The sequence below is a fragment of the Loxodonta africana genome, chromosome 5 (assembly GCF_030014295.1).
Source record: "Loxodonta africana isolate mLoxAfr1 chromosome 5, mLoxAfr1.hap2, whole genome shotgun sequence".
In the NCBI taxonomy this organism is placed as follows: domain Eukaryota; kingdom Metazoa; phylum Chordata; class Mammalia; order Proboscidea; family Elephantidae; genus Loxodonta; species Loxodonta africana.
The window spans coordinates 119,833,918-119,851,714 of NC_087346.1; the positions used below are offsets into that span (position 1 = coordinate 119,833,918).

The 17,797-nt window shown below is 42.2% G+C and overlaps 1 long non-coding RNA gene across 21 annotated transcripts in view; it reads right to left on the reverse strand.

Moving 5' to 3' along the window:
• LOC111751050 (uncharacterized) overlaps positions 1 to 17,797 on the reverse strand; it is a 279,013-nt gene that overhangs the window by 148,872 nt on the left and 112,344 nt on the right. For 18 of the 21 annotated variants that reach the window (XR_010322121.1, XR_010322124.1, XR_010322122.1 and 15 more), the window contains 2 exons: positions 6,752 to 6,843; positions 4,617 to 4,754 (listed from right to left, as the gene is read on the reverse strand). This is a non-coding gene — a long non-coding RNA (uncharacterized LOC111751050). Of the gene's footprint in view, positions 1 to 3,876; positions 3,915 to 4,616; positions 4,798 to 6,751; positions 6,844 to 17,797 lie in introns of all 21 variants that reach the window. The other 3 variants (XR_010322132.1, XR_010322119.1, XR_010322117.1) reach the window with 2 other exon arrangements.

Sequence of the window (17,797 nt, forward strand, 5' to 3'; positions counted from 1 at the left end):
TGCTCAATTTCAAAGTTTCTCCCACATTTTAGATTTTTGTTATGACAGTGCCTCATTTCCAGGTACCAAAATCTGTATTAGCTACTACTGTTACATAATGAATTACCACAAAATAGGGGTTTAAAACAACAGTAAGCTTTTTTTTTTTTTTTTCCTCTTCTTTAAATCTTACACAATCTCTGTGGGTCACGAATTTAGGAACAGCCTAACTGAGTGCTTCTAACTTGGAGTCTCTCCATGAGGTTGTGATTAAGATTTCAGCCAGAGCTTCAGCCATTTGAGGGCTTGAATGGGGCTGGATACTCTACTTACAAGGTGGCTCCCTCACATGGCTACAGCAATTGTGTTGGTTTTTGGATGGAGGCCTAAATTATGCCATGTGGCCTTCTTCATCCAAGTCCAAATCCATTGCCATTGAGTCTATTCCAACTCATAGACACCCTATAGGACAGAGTAGAACTGCCCCATAGGGCTTCCAGGGAGCACCTGGTGGATTCAAACTGCCAACCTTTTGGTTAGCAGCCGTAGCTCTTAACCACTAAGTCACCAGGATTTCCCCACCTCACACAGGGCTACTGAATGTCCTCATGACATTGCTGCTGGCTTCCCCCAGGGTCAGTGATCCAAGACAAAAAGGGGGAAACAGTGTTACCTTTCATAATGTAGACTCAGAATACACACACCATTACTTCTGCCATATTCTATTGGTCGCACAGATTAACACTGATACAGTTGGGGAAGGGGGTGGCGGGAGTACCCAAGAACATAACTGTTGTCGTTATTTTGTTGTGTGCCATTGAGTCAATTCCAACTCATAGCTACCCCACGGAACAGAGTAGAACTGCCCCATAGGGTTTCCTAGGCTGTAATTTTTATGGCTATGTTTGAACCACTAACCTTTCAGTTAACAGCTGAGCACTTAACCCATTGCACCACCAGGGCTCCTTAGAGCATAACTAGCAGTAGGTAAAGATCATTAGGGGCCACCTTGGAGACCGGCTGCTACAGTATGTATTTTCAATTCATGTGTTGTTGTGAGGTGCCATCAAGTCAGTTTGAACTCATAGTGACCCTATATACAACAGAACAAAACACTACCCCATCCTGCACTGTCATGGATTGAATTGTGTTCCCCCCAAAATATGTGTCAACTTTGTTAGGCCATAATTCCCGGTATTGTGTGGTTGTCCTCCATTTTGTGATTGTAATTTTATATTGAGAGGATTAGGGTGGGATTATAACACTACCCTTACTCAGGTCACCTCCCTTATCCAAGGTAAAGGGAGTTTCCCTGGGGTGTGGCCTATAATACCCTTTATCTCTCAAGAGATAAAAGGAAAAGGAAGCAAGCAGAGAGTTGGGGACCGCATACTACCAAGAAAGCAGGATCAGGAACAAACCACATCCTTTGGGCCCAGCGTCCCTGCACCTGAGAAGCTCCTCGACCGTGGGAAGACTGAGGACAAGGACCTTCTTCCAGAGCCAAAAGAGAGAGAAAGCCTTCCCCTGGAGCTGATGCCCTGAATTTGGACTTGTAACCTACTAGACTGTGAGAAAATAAATTTCTCTTTGTTAAAGCCATCTACTTTTGATATTTCTGTGATGGCAGCACTAGATGACTAAGACATGTGCCATCCTCACAATTGTTGCTATGCTTGAACCCATTGTGGCAGCCACTGTGTCAATCCATCTTGCTCAGGGTCTTCCTTTCCTTCACTGACCCTCTACTTTGTCAAACATGATGTCTTTTTCCAGCGACTGATCCCTCCTGACAACATGTCCAAAGTATGTGAGATGTAGTCTCAATATCCTTGCTTCTAAGGGGCATTCTGGTTGTACTTCTTCCAAGACAGGTTTGTTTGTTCTTTTGGCAGTCCATGGTATATCCAATATTCTTTGCCAACATCACAATTCGAAGGTGTCAATTCTTCTCAGTCTTCCTTATTCATTGTCTAGCTTTTGCATGCATATGAAACGATTGAAAATACCATGCTTGGCTCAGATCCACCTTAGTCTTCAAGGTGACATCTTTGCTTTTCAAAACTTTAAAGAGGTCTTTTGCAGCAGATTGGCCCAATGCAATAAGTCTTTTGATTTCTTGACTGCTGCTACCACGTACTTATGTATTATTACTGTGTATCTGTTTTTTTTTTTTTTCCAACAAATAGTTATCGAGTTCCTACCACTATTCTTAGTGCCAGGGAAGTAATAATTTCCAAATGCCACCAACAGGGGCAGATTAGCTAATAATGAGGTAAGCATGGGCTTACCTGTGCTTACTTACTAATCTGTAGTGAACAATATCATGTTTTTTCACCTTATCAAAAATCTTGCTTCTAGGTATGGCTGGCATCTGTCTCTCTCCCAACCCATTAGCCCTTTCTACAGAATCAAAGCCTCTTTTCAAATTCACAGTCCCTGAGAGGGGCAGATGACTCAGTAAGCAAGGTAAGCATAGGCTTACTTGTACTTACTTACTAATCTCTAGTGAACAGTTTCACATGGGTTACACTTTGATATGGTGTGGTGAAACCCATGTGAAATTGTTCACTACAGATTAGTAAGTAAGCACAAGTAACCATGTGCTTACCTTGTTTATTGGAGAATACACCCCTGGCAAAAAAAAAAAAAAAAAAAAAAAACCCTACTGTCATGAATCTTAATTCCTAATGTGGGGAGACAAACAACAAACAGATAAATAAATTAGATATATAATAAGTCAGTTGATGGTAAGTGCTATGAAGGAAAATCAAAACAGGGCAGGGGTGCTGAACTTGCCCTATGTGGGGTAGAAGGTAGTACTTTAAATAGGATGGCTGGAGAAAACTTCATTGAGAAGTGACATTTGATCAAAGATCCAAAGACAGAGAGGGACTAATATATTGGGGAAGAACTTTTTACACCAAGGAGACAGAATGTGCAGAGACACTTTGGTGACAACATCTTTAGGGAACAGCAGAGGAGCCTGTGGGGCTGGAGCAGAGTGAGCAAGTGAGAGCTTTGAGGATGAAGTTAGAGTCATTGGGGGGAAGGTGTAGAGCTTTATGACAGTGGTAGGAACTTTGGCATCTATGCTGAGTGACTTGGGAAGACATCGGAGGGTTTTGAGAGAAGATGTGGCACCACTGGACTTAAGTTTTAACAGGATTACTCTGGCTGCTGTTCTGAGGAGAGATTAAGAGACAAGGGCTGAAACAATGAGCTCAGTATTAGCCATGGCAGTAATAAAATAGAGAGGTGATGGAGGCTTGGTCCAAAAGGTGGTGGAGACGGTGAGGTTGCCAGATTATATTTCAAAGGAAGAGCCAATAGGATTTGCTGATGAATTGGATATGGAGTATAAGGAAATAAAAGAGACAGAGACAAGTCAAATATGACTTTGAGGTTATGGCTTGAATAAAGAGAATAATGGAGTTGCTTTTTACATCATAATGGGAAAAACAAAACAACAACAACAAAAGGAGCAGGTTGATGAGGAGGTGTAAATTAAGAGTTCTATGTTGGATACTCATAGAGACCCTGAATCGACTCGACGGCACTGGGGTTTTTTTGCTTTATGTTGGGTATAGAAGGAGCCCTGGTGCTGCAGTGGTTAAGCACTTGGCTGCTAACCGAAAGGTCAGCATTTGAACCCACCAGCCACTCGGCAGGAGTCAGATGTGGCAGTCTGCTTTCATAAAGATTATAGCCTTGGAAACTCTATGGGGGCAGTTTTAACTTTGTCCTGTACGGTCACTATGAGTCAGAATGGACTTGACGGCAATGGGTATCTTGGATTCATTCAGTCTGAGATTTTTATTACACAACCAAAGAGTCCTGGTGGTACAATGGTTAAGTGCTCAGCTGCTAACCAAAAGATTGGCAATTCAAACTCACCCAGTGGTTCTGCAGGAGAAAGACCTGGCGATCTGCTCCTGTAAAGATTACAACCAAGAAAACCCTTCAGGGCAGTTCTACTCTCACATTGGATCACATGGGATTACTGGAATCAATTTGATGGCACCCAACAATTAGACATTAAAGTAGAAATATTGATTAAACAGTTGGATATACAAGCCTGGAATTCAGGGGAGTGAGTATAGCTAGAGATGAGGTCCAAGGATTAAATCCTCATCATTCCAATGCTAAGAGGTTGGGGATTAGAGGAAGAAGAAGCAAAAGAGACTGACAGATGGTGCAGTCAGTGAGGTAGGAGAAAAACCAGCTTAATGTCATGTTCTGGAAGCAAAATGAAGAAGACAAATGCTCCACTGATAAGTCAGGTAAGATGAGACCTGAGAATTGCACCCCCAAACTTGGTACTTAAACTAACAATTTTTTTAAATGGTGTAATGACTTTTGCATTACCATGTGTATGACTATTTTTACCTTTAACTTAAATTCTATGTATGGTTAAAGATAAATGTAACTAGAGATACACATACATACCCAGACATGTAATTATTTATAAATACTTCCTCAGCTTATTCAGCAAACCTAAATCATGAGCCTATTACAAGCTACAGCGTTCTTTCTCAACTGTAAACCCCAGCCCACCTCATCATCGCCCAACACTTAGCAGACCATGCAATTTGTAACATTTCTTCAAAAGAATAAAACAATCAACTTGAGCTTACCATCAGGAAATGAATCAGCAGAGTACCAGCTGTAGGAAATCCAGCTCAGGATGTGGCCAAGGAAGTTAGAGGCATCTTTTTGCTGGATAATTTGGGATATTAAACAACCAACCTTATGCATATTTCAGAAGGTGATATCTGTAACACAACAGATGCCATCAAGCCCGCCGTGAGTTGAGACCTGGAAAAAATGGCAGAGGACAAATACTAACCTAGCTTAGTGGAGTCCTTCACTTAGAATGTGAGCCACATGAGTTATCTGACTTACAAAGTGTGTATTAATTCATGAGATCGAATTTTTAAAAAATACTCCCAATTAAGATATTCACAGGAGTTCTGTCCCACAGGAGAAAAGATATATACTAATTCCAGTAGTGCTTTCCAGTGTTAACTGTCAAAATATTTAGCAACTGGCCTAATAAAGGTACCAACCAATCAAAATAGGCACTCAGCCAATAAACATGGCCGCCCAACCAACTAGAACAGCAGTAGGCTGTAGGGCATGTCGTTGTGATGGCTACCGTCACTGTGGGGAATGCACAAACAGGTCACCACAGCTAGTACAGAGGAAGAATATATAAACTGCTCCTGCAAAGAATTTATCGAAAGGAATGTCCCAGTAGTCTACACCTGCCTGGAGATGGAGAGCCGTGTTCAGGGTTCCCTGTGACAACCTGAAACATGCACAGCACAGAATGCAAATGCCCTGCTTTTAAGAAAACTACAACCTGGCTCCGTGCACACTTAAATCACTTGTGATGTTCCACGAAGAGAGAGCATGGAGCAGTGGATGAAACCTCTCAGCGGCTTGGAAAAGCCTGGGTCACTTCCACTTTCAGAGATTTTGGAACATTAAAAAAGAAAAAAAAATTTCCTGTCTAGTTAATTCTGATTCTGACACATGGCAACCCCATGTGTCCAAGCAGAACTAAGTAGGGTTTTCTAGGCTGATTTTTCAGAAGTAGGTTGCCAGGCCTTTCTTCCAAGGTGCCTCTAACATATTAACCATTTTAGGAGTCCAAAAACAACAACAACAACAATCAAACCCATCGCCAAGTCAATTCTGACTCATAGTTACCCTACAGGACAGAGTAGAACTGCCCCATAGGGTTTCCAAGGAGCAGCTGATGGATTTGAACTGCCATCTTTTTGGTTAGCAACCAAATGCTTAACTACTGCAACTCCAGGGACTCCTAAAAAAAATAAATAAATGGCAAAATGAGTTGCAGAAACTGTGGTATAGTTTAAATATACACACTTAACAAATTAACTTTTAAAAAAACTAGGTCTTATATTTTAGAGCAGTTTTAGGCTTACAAAGAAATTGTGCAGAAAGCACAGAGAATTCCCATATATTCTCCTTTCCGCACACACTATTCCTACTATTATTAACATCTTACATTTGTGTGGTACATTTATTACAGTCGATGGGCCAATATTAACACATTATTGCTAACCAAAGTCCATAGTTTACATTAGTGTTTATTTTTTATTTTGTACACGCCTATGGGGTTTGACAAATAAATAATGCCGTGTGTCCACCATTATAGTATCATACAGAATAGCTTCACTGCCCTAAAAATGACCTGGGCTCCGCCTATCCATTCCTCCCCTCTCAAATTAACTTTTATCAGCACAAAATAGATAAGTAAATAATGCAATTGTTCACACAAGAGCAGATTTTATTTTAATAGTATTAATTTTTATCAGGAGGGACTAGTCCCTGGAGAAAGACATCATGCTTGGTAAAGTAGAGGATCAGAGAAAAAGAGGGAGACCTTCAATGAGATAGATTGGCACAGTGGCTGCTACAATGGGTTCAAACATTACAACGATTGTGAGGATGGTGCAGGACTGGGCAGCGTTTCGTTCTGTTGTACAAAGAGTTGCTATGAGTCAGAACCAATGTGACGGCACCTAACAACAACAATTTAGAATGCACCAAAAGTAGCATGGTCTGGTTATACAGTGATAGAACAAAGGCTTAAAATTATATGAAGGACAATTCTTTGAAATCTATCAGTGAGTTGTTTTAACTATATATGCTATAATGTCATTGCGGGGTAAAGGAAGAAACTCTAGAGTACAGGTGCCTTGCAAAAGGGGAGGCCCAAGCCAAATGCTCCAATACTTGCCTTGCAATAGTGCCTGGTCTTGATGAGTTCTCCAGGATGAGCCAATTCTTGAGACCCGAACAAGAAATGTGACTTGGGGCAGTTCATCTATGCTGTAAAATAAGGGAAGTTGATTGCTGAGGTGACTTCCAGCTCTATAAGTCTATTAGATCATCATCTATGCTAGTCTATTTACTGTGCATTTCTTCAGTAGCTCTTGTCTTTTTCCAGAAGGGTAAGTTGCAAGAATTTCCTTGGTGCCAGTCGACTGTGCAAAAGCTTTGTCCTTCTTTTCATCACACTGCAATTCAGTCTTTTGCCCTGAGTTCTTTTCTTGGCCACAAGGCCAGCTCTTTAATAAACATCTCACGAGCTGTCCTAATAATTAACAACTAATTAACAAGAAGGCCTTGCCGCTAGGGGTTGGTGTTTTCAAAAAGAAATGAGCAGGAAGGTCGCTTTGCTTTCTGTATTCACAAGGTCCCACCATTGTCGTTGTAATATGCTGGAGATGGAGGTGCCTTAATAGTGTGAACAATTTCATTAAAGATCTCTGCTGGAGCAATCAATTCACTGTCACAGCATCCCATCGATCCTCAAAGACTGTCACTGAGTTCCAGTGCATTTGTAAAACATTGACAACAGGAAGTGTGCTCCAGTTTGGGCTATTTATTTCTCCAGGGAACACATTATAATCTGATGGTACCCAAGTGGCTTCCCCTGTCACTCCAAAATACAAGAAGTTTCCTAATCAATGTTTTGGCAGCAAGCTCTCTCCAGGTATGCTGAACCAGCACCCAGATCGCCTGCCACTTACTCTTACCCTTTCGAGAGGCCTGAGAATGTCCGTAATGCCTCCGCCTTTGAAGTTCCTTAATTCCAAGCTTTATGTCAATCATACGGTATGCTCCTGTGGCCACAGCTGATTGAACCAGCGATAAGTACCCAACCCAAAGGGGGTCATCGATTCAGTGGCCAATGGGATACCCTGGCACAGGAGCTTTGCCCCATTGAAGTGCCAACCCAATTATATACACTGTGTTGGAAATGTTTGGATGATAGAGAGACAGAAAATACAACTTAGCCGGGAGTGGTAGAAGCAACAGAAACAAAGAGAAGACTTAGTGAACCACTAAACTGAGCAGCAACTAACAAGTGACAAGAAAACTGGTCACTTAAACTGTACTGTGTTCAGAACAGTACTGTTCTCTGATGAATTCCCTGGTCAATGAACAAATGAGAGTTTAATGACTTCTTTGTTGTGATGACAGTAATATAAGCAAGCTGCTGTAGTGCATAACCACCCTGAGAAAACCCAATGCCAAAACTCCACTGTCTGCAGGTAAAACACCTCCCTCCTGCAGCTTTGATGATAAAGTACTGTGTCAACTTTATTGACTAAAATAATCATACTAAAAATATGCCTACACTGATACACATTGATGGACACATTGGATTTACCTTGTTGTCATTGTTAGGTGCCATCAAGTTGATTTTTACTCATAGTACAACCCTGCATGACAGAGTAGAACTGCCCCATAGGGTTTCCTCGGGTGAAAACTAGGAGCAGATAAGCCAGGTCTTTTCTCCCGAGAGCCACTGGGTGGGTTCTAACCACCCATCTTTTAGTTTGCAGCCAAGCACATAACCATTGTGCCACCAGGGCTCCTTAAACCAGTTACATTCAAGGCAATTCTGACTCACAAAAGCAAGGGTGGTGCAAACAGTTAATGTGCTCAACCGATAACCAAAATGTTGAAGGTTCAAGTCTACCCAGATGTGCCTCAGAAGAAAGGCCTGGTAATCTAATTCCAAAAAATCAGCCATTGAAAACCCTGTGGAGCACAGTTCTACTCTGACACTGATGGAGTCACTATGAGTCAGAGCTGACTCGACAGTAACTGGATTTTAATAGAAAAAAAAGATGAAAACTATGCCATTTCAGTGAAGCTGGTCAAATGGGAAAAACAAAGAATAATGACTGACATTAAAGGAGAGGCTTAACCTAGCTTCTGGAAAAGAGCCTGGGTGGTGCAATGGTTAAGTGCTCAGCTGCTAACAAAAAGATTGGAGGTTTGAACCCACCCAGGAGCTCTTCGGGAGAAAGATTTGGTGATCTGTTTTTCTAAAGATTATAGCCTAGAAAATCCTGTGGAGCAGTTCTACTCTGTCACGTGGGATCGCTGTGAGTAGAAATTGACTCGATGGCACCTAACACAACAACAGCATCTAGAGATGAGGGCTCCTGACGGCGTTGCTCTTCATGTTTACTATGGCATCCTTTTCCATGTTAGGTTCTTGTAAAACATGTCTGCGGTGCTCCAAAGCACCACTTCCAAAGGAGCTGTGAGCAAGGATGTTCTCAGTGGCACTATTGTACAAGAGCCAAAAGTTGGCAAAACCATCTAAATGTACATCATTAAGGATAAGGTTGAATAAACAATGGTTCATCCGCTCTTGATTATCACATATCCATTTTTAAAAATCGGATAGACCTATACGTAGGTTCTGGAAGGATTTTCAAAATACATTGTTAGGTAAAAGAAGGCTACGTGCCATAAACTCACTTTCAATAAAAATAAAAGCAAAACCATATATTTGTACCTTCACATCACAAATGTATATAGACATAGAAAACAGTCTGGAAGGATAGATTCTAAACTGTTAATGGTGGGTGTATCTGGAGCGGACAGTGGGATGGTAGCAAAGGGTATAAGGTAAGGAGTTCTTTTTACTATGTATTTTATGTTACGGAATCTTTAAAACAGTAACATATTCTTATATTTCCTATTTAATACTTTAGTTTTTTAATAGTAGCTATTTTTTTTAATACACTAATATACTGATCTCTCTCCTAGCTCTGCCCTAGGCATCTATTTGTCCCAAGAAGATTTAGGATTATTGCAGCATAAATTCAAAAGAAAGAACATTCAGCTCAAGCCCTGTTTTAAATTTCGTCTGCTTAGTTATTTATTTTTACAGATATCTATCCTAAACTTTTAAAGTGAGCCAGTCTGCCTATAACTCTTCTCTTTTCAATTGGTTTGCTTTCTTCCATTTCTGTTGTTCTTAGAAGAGGTCATTTATTTCTACTGGAAAAGCATTTCTCTTCTGAGTAATAGTATGAATCCCAAATAGCATACAAGTTAAATTTCATCACAACTAAGCTAAAAAGAGTTGTATAAGTTCCTTTGTGATTTTAAATTGAATATATTTCTTTTCTTCTCTTTTTAATGGAGTGACTAGCTAGGCCTTCTGGAGGGGGGAATATATATGTATATGTGTGTGTGTGTGTATAGAAACAGTGTGGAGGCAGTGTCTGACCTCCTCTAACTGCACAAGGAGGAAGGAGAATCAAGATCAACAGCCCAAGGCTGATTCATATGAGACGGGGGTCAGACATGCCTCCTCTCTTGGCCGTCTTTACCAACTCTGACACCAACCGTCCCTCCCACGGCACTCTGTACTTCTCTGCTGGGTTCAGTAATTCATTGCAATGGCCACAGAGAACTCACAGATCATAGTCACAATAATGGGGTTTATTACAGAAATAACAGGTTAGAATTCAGGCTCAGAAACACTCGAGGATACAGTTCTTCCCTCAGTACAGCCTCTTCCCAGCTGTGTTCACAGGCATGCCTCTCCCTGGCCCTAGGCCTCTGCCCAAAGGCACTGAGCTTTCTCTCTAGTTCAGCCAGGAAGCCCACTCACCATCTCCTGCTGCCAGGTCTCTCCTGCCACCATTTCTCACCATCTTCAGGGTTACAGCTCACTCTCTCTCTGTGTCCTGCTTCTAGGAGCTTCTCAGCGCAGGGACCCCAGGTTCAAAGGACATGCTGGCCCCTGGCTGTTCTTCCTTGGTGGTGTTGGGATTCTTCTCTTTCCTGCCTCTGGATGGCTCACCTTAAGACCCGCGGGATGGCAAAAACTGACCAATCCCTTTGGTGGGCCACAATTACCATATCCGCACAGTCCTGCCCAATCACTTGGGTGGGAGTTACAAGACCATGGCTAGAAAAGCCACACACAAAAGTGATCTATCACACCGCAATGTACACATAAACATACAAATAATCTTATCTGTTACCACAGAATTTGACCTGTGATAAAATAAGTGAATATGATCGTATCAAGGTTTTTTTAAAAAAAAACTTCAACCCCCCCCCCCAGACACCCTGCTAACTCAGAACTGAAGCCACTCCCAAAGCCCACTTTCCAGCTAAACAAACGGTAACACACATAAGGAACATGCTTCTTAGTTCAGTCAAGTATAAGAGACCAAATGGGCAACTCCTGACCAAAGGCAAGATGAGAAGGCAGGAAGGCACAGGAAAACTGGATGAATGAACACAGGAAACCTGGATGGAAAGGGGGAGAGTGCTGATACATTGTGGGGATTGCAATCAACGTCACAAAAAATTTGTGTATAAATTTTTGAATGAGAAACTAATTTGCACTGAAAATTTTCACCTAAATCACAATATGATTTAAAATAAATGGGAAGCCCATCCTAAAAATAAAAAATAAAAACTTTGAGAGAAATAGATATACTGTAAGGAAGTGAAAAGATAATTAAATATAAGTCAAATATTTACAAATAAATCAGACAGAATCATCATTTTATCCCTGGCAACATGAAGTAGTAAAAAGATTCCCTTGATCTAGAGTCAAGGAGTGTGTTCAAATTTTATTCCTTCTACCAATTAGCAGTGTGAAGATGGGCTAGTCATTTGATCTCCCTGAGCTTCAATTTCTTCACCAGAAAATGGAGATAACAGCATGTAACCAACCACCCCACAGAGTCGTTATGACTGAGGATGAAATGAGACAATGCATGTGTAAATAAAAAAAAGTTTTTTTTTTTTTTTTATTTACAATCCATGTGTAGGAACATGGAAAAGCAATGATAATGAGCACCATCATCATCGGCGTTCAAAGTCTAGGACCTTTACTACGTGAATGCCCTTAGGCAAGTAAGTTACTTAATCTTCTGTGCCTCAGTTTCCTTATCTGTACAACTGGGATAACAATAATAGTACCTAAAAAAAAAATTTTTTTTTTTTTTTAATCTAAGAAGAACAGAGCATCAGGATCGGAGGAAGAACCATTAAGAACCTGCGTTATGCAGATGATACAACTTTGCTTGCTGAAAGTGAAGAGAACTTGAAGCACTTACTAATAAAGATCAAAGACCACAGCCTTCAGTATGGATTACACCTCAACATAAAGAAAACAAAAATCCTCACGACTGGACCAATAAGCAACATGATAAATGGAGAAAAATTGAGGTTGTCAAGGATTTCCTTTTACTTGGATCCACAATCAACACCCATGAAGGCAGCAGTTAAGAAATCAAAAGACCCATTGCATTGGGCAAATCTGCTGCAAAAAACCTTTTTAAAGTATTAAAAAGCAAAGATGTCACCTTGAGGACTAAGGTGTGTCTGACCCAAGCCATGGTGTTTTCAGTCACCTTATCTGCATGCAAAAGCTGGACAATGAATAAGGAAGACCGAAGGAGAAATGATGCCTTTGAATTGTGGTGCTGGCGAAGAATATTGAAGATACCATGGACTGCCAAAAGAATGAACAAATCTGTCTTGGAAAAAGGAAAACCAGAATGCTCCTTAGAAGCAAGGATGGCAAGGCTATGTCACACATACTTTGGACATGTTATCAGGAGGGATTAGTCCCTGGAGGAGGACATCATGCTTGGTAAAGTGGAGGGTCGGTGAAAAAGAAGACTCTCAATGAGGTGGATTGACACAGTGGCTGCAACAATGGGCTTAAGCATAGCAACAATTGTGAGGATGGCGCAGGACAGGGCAGCGTTTTGTTCTGTTGTGCATAGGTCACTATGAGTCGGAACTGACTTGATGGCACCTAACAACAACAACAACCTATCTAACAAGGTTGTTGGAGCCCTGGTAGCCCAGTGGTTAAGAGCTCGGCTGCTAACCAAAAGGTCGACAGTACTAATCCACCAGCTGCTTCTTGGAAAACTTGTGGGCCAGTTCTATTCTGACCTTTAGGGTCACTCTAAGTCAGAATTGACTTGATGGCAATGAGTTCTGGTTTTGTTTTTTTTGGTTAACAAGGTTGTTGTGAGGATGAAAAGAGTTGGTGTTTATAAATCACTTTGAACAGTACATGGCACACAGAAAGTACTGTATGAAACAAAAAACCAGATCATTTGCCATCGAGCTGATTCTGATTCATGGTGATGCCATGTGCTTCAGAGTAGAACTGTGCGCTATAGGGTTTTCAGGGCTGTGACCTTTTGGAAGCAGATCACCAGGCCTTTCTTCTCAGGCACTTCTGGGTGGATTCGAACCACCAAAGTTCCAGTTAGTAGCTGAGTGCTTAATTGCACTACTCCAAGCACTATATAGGTGCTGGCTAACATTACTGTTGAATGAAGAAGGCTGTGGAAACAGTAAAGAAATCTGTGTCTGGTTTTTGAACAAAATGCAAACCATAGAAATCAGAACAGTGATTATTACTAGGGGGATGGAGGAGTTTATTGTTGGAAAGGGGCATCTGGGAAGTTTCTGGAGTGGGTAATATTTTGTTTCTTGACTTGGGTGATAATTATACAGGTAATTTATTCCACAAAAAGATTTTACTAAGCATTTCTTAGGTATTGAGGACTTTTCTGCATGTTTTTCAGAGCCCACATTAGGAAAAAGTGAAGAAGAGGAAGGAATAGGACAAAGGAGGAACAGGAGAGAGAAAAGGGTGAGGAGGAAGAGGAAGAAGAAAAAAAGAGAAAGAAAAGCCACATCCAGGGTGACTTTCCTGTTACTATGCACTTCTGTGGCAACTGGCTGTTTCACGGAAAATCTAAACCAAGTTTTGCTTTTAATTCCTGTTTTTCGGATGAGAAATCTTGGCATAAAGAGTGGTTAAATAGCATTTCATTCAAAGTGAATGAAGAGCTCAACTGAAACGTGGCTCCTGAGCTACTGAATCCTAATCGTGTGTTTGCTAACAGGCCTGCAGGGGGTCGGAGGCCCAGTGTGGGGATTGAGGGGTGATGGAGTAAACCCGGCTCTAAAACTAGACCGCAAGTGTACACAGTCCATGAATCACTTGAACCACCCCGAAGAGTCCAGGGACCCAAGTCGCTCTCCCCAGACACACAGCACAGGAGAGGGAGATGGAGGCACTCAGTTTGTGGAGCATCAAAGAGGAGTCAGAAGTCTGAAGATACCTGGGTGTCTGACTTGTGAGAGAGGCAGACTACCATCTCAGTAGGCCTAGAAAGCTATCTTGACAATCTGCCCATCAGGAAAACTGTCAGGGATAAGGCTTCTGAAATTGATGGCACCTTCCCTGACATACCACCTGACCCTGATGGCGTAGTGGTTAAGTGCTATGGCTGCTAACCAAAAGGTCAGCAGTTCGAATCCACAAGACGTTCCTTGGAAATCTGATGGGACAGTTCTACTCTGTCCTATAGGGTCACTATGAGTTGGAACTGACTTGACAGCAGTGGGGTTTTTTTTCCCCTGACATCATTACCCAACACCTGTAGCCATCAAGTCGGTTCGACTCATAGTGACCCTGTAGGACAGAGTAGAACTGCCCACACAGGGTTTCTGAGGCTGTAATCTTTACAGAAGCAGACTGCCACATCTTTCTTCTGCAGAGCAGCTGGTGGGTTCCAACCACCAACTTTGCGGTTAGCAGCCAAGGACATAGCCACGGCACCATCAGGGCTCCTTCTGACATCAAGGGGAAGCATTTCAGGTAGCTCGAGGTGGGGCTTGGTAGCTACTTATCAGCCCTAGCTCTAGAAAATAAATTTCTGGAAAATTCCTGATATCCCTTAATGTCCTGGTAGAAACTGTGGGGAAGTGTTAGGTCTGGCTGAACAGAGGACAGCATTTTAGAGCTGGATGGACCTATGGAATCAAAAAGGCCAATCAACGCCTTTTACACGGATGATGGGTAGTTAATTAGAGGCAGAGCCAGAAGCAGAATACAAATTTTCTGCTCTTGGTGAAACTCCTGAAGCAGGCTGCGATTACTTGTAATGAAAACAAAAGAAAACAAAAAACCCACACCCATTGCCAACAAGTTAATTCCAACTCATAGAAACCCTATAGGACAGAGTAGAACTGCCCCACAGAATATCCAAGGAGCACCTGGTGGATTCAAACTGCGAACCTGTAACAGCAGTTTACTACACCACCAGGGTTTCCTGGAATGAAACAGGCCTACTCAAAAACTTGAAAGGAGAGAAAGTTCAAGATATGGGTAAGGGCTACAGTAACCCATAAACTCGAAAATAAAACTCTTCCTCCACAAAATAAAAATATCGAATGTGCAAGCATTACAGATCTAAGGAAGAACTCAGGATTCATTTCCTGATTTCACCTCCTAGCAGGTACTGGGACCCTAGAAATAAGCAGCAAACAACACGGGAAATCCTCCCCTGGAGGCGCTCACCAAGGTTAAACTAATAACCAGATGAACAACGAAGTGCTTTGAAAAGACAGTACAGGATGCTAAGAGAGCATGTAACTAGCAAACCCAACTAGAGGATAAAGACGTTTGCTCTTGGCTCCCCTTCTCACCCCCAGATGAACTCTGGAGTACAGAACTCTCTCACAACCCAGTTTGTCACCACTGTAAATACCACATCCTGGAAGCCAAAACTGAGTAGGATTCAGTCATTATCGCAGCTTCAAGGATAGACTCCTAGAGCCCTGAGAGAAAACTTAGGCAATTTTTCAGAGACAGGTACACATCCCCAGAACAACTCTAAACCCATAGGAAATGCAGTTTCTAATTTTTTTTTTTAATACAGTGAAACCTGTGACAGCCGGAACTGCCTTGTTATTCCTGGTCTGGCAAGTTTCCCACCTTTGATAGGGCGCAGTCTAACCACTTTTCTAACTTGCTCTACTAGTGGAAAATATTTGCGTTTTCCTTCTCTGACAGGTTCTGCCTTACGCAGGTTCCAGCTTTCACAGGTTTTACTGTATCTAGCAAAATGTTGCTGACTGGAAACATGTCCCTGTTCTTTTAACACAAATGCAGATACATATATCGGAAGGCAAGCCCAAGGCTAGGGGTTGGCCTGTCTTGTTCACCCCTGTCCTCAGCTCCTGGGAGAGGCCTGGCACACAGTACGTGCCCAAGCAGTCCTGTGCAGAGTGAATCAGCAGGCCATCATGAAGAATCTGGCTATTCTGATGGGATAATGTCAGAAACCTAAAGTCAGGAAGGAAAGCATTCACTGTGTATCAGGGAACCAAAGGAATCTAGGAGTCATCAAATGGAAATCAGGTAACAGAGACTAATTCATAAAAGAAAACCAAGCCAGTTGCCATCGAGTTCATTCCAATTCATGGCAACCCCACGTGTGTCAGAGCAGAACTAAGCTCCACAGAGTTTTCAATGGTTGGTCTTTTCAGAAGTAGGTCACCAGGCCTTTCTTCTGAGGCACCTCTGTGTGGAATCAAACCTTCAAACTTCCAGTTAGCAGCCAAGTGTGTTAACTGTTTGTACCACCCAGAGTACTCCAATTTAGAAAACAGCCACTTGAAAATCCCCCAGCAGCTCTTTCATTATTTACCCATGCAGGCCAGGTGGTAAAATCTGGCAAGTCAGGTCAGCCTTCCAGAAACCCTATGGCCTGAGACTTCCTCTGTCTATGAAAAGAAACCATGTAGGACCTAGAAATTTGCAAACTCCAGGATGAAGACTCCTGAACCAAGGACGAAGGGCCCAGGAGGAAGTGAACCTACCATGTTGCAGGCACTGCTGGGTACGGAGGATACAGGAGTGCACACACAACCCCTGCCCTACGGAATTGCAGTCAAGTGGGGAATTGGGCATTACACAAAGAATCAGATAATGACAATCATGACCAGTGCCACAGTGGAAAAGCAGAGGATGCTGTGAAGGTGGGTGTCTCACGGGGGTCCTAACCTTGTGTGTTGTTTAGGGAGATTGATGAAGGCTTGCTTGTGGAAGTTATATTGAAGCTAAGAACTGAAGGTCAGTAGAAATTAACCAAAGTGTCGGGGAATAGCTTCTGGGGAGGCATTAGGCATGTTAGAGGGACAGAAAGAAAACAGGTGTGGCCAGAGCGTGTTAGCCAGGGGAAGGGAGGCAGGAAGTCAGAGGCTAGATCACTCAGGGATTTGTGAGTGATGGTAAGGGGCAATGGGAAGCCACTGGAGGGCTTGAGAGGGGCTGGAAGTGGAGCTCACGGATCAGATTTTTGCTTCAAAAAGATCATTCTGGCCGGCTAAGCTTAGGAGGAAGAATTGGAGGTGCAAAGATGAACTTCATACTATCTCAGCCCTCAAGGAGCTCACAGATCACCAAAGAACACAGACAAAAACACAGTAAGGCAGTACACGTGAACTGATTCTGTACTTTTCAAACTTGAGCAGGCATCCCGATCCCCTGGAGAGCTTGTGAAAACACAGATAGCTGGGCCCTACTCACAGAGTTCTGATTTCACACTTCTAGGGTGAGGCCTGAGAATCTGCATTTCTAACAAGTTCCCAGAAGATGCTGTTGCTTCCAATCCACACTTTGACAACCACTTAATAGAATTATATTAATTCTGACTCATGAGGAGGCCTGAGAATCTGCATTTCTAACAAGTTCCCAGATGATGCTGTTGCTTCCAATCCACACTTTGACAACCACTTAATAGAATTATATTAATTCTGACTCATGAGGAGAAAGGATATTTGGAATGATCAAAGATGGAGCAGAATTTTGAGGGATAAATAGGAGTATATTAGGCAGACAAGACACACACACACAAAAAAAACGCTGCTTCAGGTATGGGAACCAGCACGGACATTGTGTCTGAGGAGCCATAGGTGAGAAAGATGAGGCTGGAATATCCCTGAGAAAGCCCAGCAAACAGGACAACAGGGGAGGAAGCTGCTGCTATCACCAGGAGAAATACTGCCAAATATACCAACTGTACAATGCCCATGGAAACAAAAATCAAGAAATCCAACAACGTGCTGCATTGGGCAAATCTGTTGCAAACAACCTCTTTAAGTTTTAAAGAGCAAAGATATCATTTTG